Here is a 1,201-nt window from a genome sequence, read left to right as displayed (position 1 = left end):
TACTTCTAGTCTGTTCACTCTAAAAGAGCCTTTGTCAGAAGTGGGCTTTGAACCCACGCCTCTATTTGGAGACCAGAAACCACAACAACTGAGAAGGTTGGCATGCCTTGGGTTTGGCGCCTTAGACCACTCAGCCATTCAGTTTCACCCAATGAGTCTGGCGCCTTAGACCGCTCGGCGATTCTGACAAGTTCACCCAAAGATGTGAAGGGCAAATCTATCTCTGGAGTTGGTCAGAAGCAAAATATATGATCCAAAATATATAATTTACTCTCTCAGAATTACTTTCAATTCCACTTCTAGTCTGTTCACTCTAAAAGAGCCTTTGTCAGAAGTGGGATTTGAACCCACGCCTCCATTTGAAGACCAGAAACCTCAACAACTGAGAAAGTTGATAAGCCTTGAGTCTGGCGCCTTAGACCGCTCGGCCATTCTGACATAAATATGCAAGGATGTGAAGGGCAACCCAATCCCTGGAGTTGGTCAGATGCCAAAATGAAGGATCCAAAATATGAATATTGCTGTCTCATAATTACTTCCAATTCTACTTCTAGTCTGTTCACTCTAATAGAGCCTTTGTCAGAAGTGGGGTTTGAACCCACGCCTCCATTTGGAGACCAGAAGCCTCAACAACTGAGAAGGCTGATATGCCTTGAATCTTGCACCTTAGACCATTCGGCCAACCTGACATAATCACGCAAGGATGTGAAGGGCAATTCTATCACTGGAGTTGGTCAGAAGCAAAAAAAGGATCCAAAATAAAGCATTTTCAGTCTCATAATTACTTAAAATTCTACTTTTAGTTTGGTTCCTGTAAAAAAACCTTTGTCAGAAGCGGGATTTGAACCCATGCCTCCTTTTGGAGACCAGAAACCTCAGCAACTGAAAAGATTAACATGCCTTGAGTCTGGCGCCTTAGACCGCTCGGCCATTCTGACTAATTCTCCCAAAGATGTGAAGGGCAAATCTATCAGTGGAGTTGGTCAGAAGCAAAATATATGATCCAAAATATATAATTTACTGTCTCAGAATTACTTCAAATTCTACTTCTTGTCTGTTCACTCTAAAAGAACCTTTGTCAGAAGTGGGATTTGAACCCACGCCTGCATTTGGAGACCAGAAACCTCAGCAACTGAAAAAGTTGACAAGCCTTGAATTTGGCGCCTTAGACCGTTCGTCCATTCTGACATAAACATGCAAG

General features: G+C 42.8%; 2 non-coding genes across 2 annotated transcripts; both read right to left on the bottom strand.

The window, feature by feature from the left end:
* Positions 1–326: 326 nt before the first annotated feature.
* Positions 327–438, bottom strand: trnal-caa (transfer RNA leucine (anticodon CAA)). Its single transcript has 2 exons — positions 401–438; positions 327–372 (listed from the first exon to the last, which is right to left on the bottom strand). It is a non-coding gene; the product is annotated as a tRNA-Leu (tRNA).
* Positions 439–826: 388 nt separating this feature from the next.
* Positions 827–938, bottom strand: trnal-caa (transfer RNA leucine (anticodon CAA)). The gene is made up of 2 exons: positions 901–938; positions 827–872 (listed from the first exon to the last, which is right to left on the bottom strand). It is a non-coding gene; the product is annotated as a tRNA-Leu (tRNA).
* Between the last annotated feature and the right edge of the window lie 263 nt (positions 939–1,201).

This window comes from Sinocyclocheilus rhinocerous, unplaced genomic scaffold, assembly GCF_001515625.1.
Source record: "Sinocyclocheilus rhinocerous isolate Xijiao unplaced genomic scaffold, SAMN03320098_v1.1 scaffold18820, whole genome shotgun sequence".
NCBI classification, from domain to species: domain Eukaryota; kingdom Metazoa; phylum Chordata; class Actinopteri; order Cypriniformes; family Cyprinidae; genus Sinocyclocheilus; species Sinocyclocheilus rhinocerous.
The sequence above is the reverse complement of the archived record's forward strand: the minus strand, read 5'-3'. Positions and strand labels throughout refer to the sequence as shown.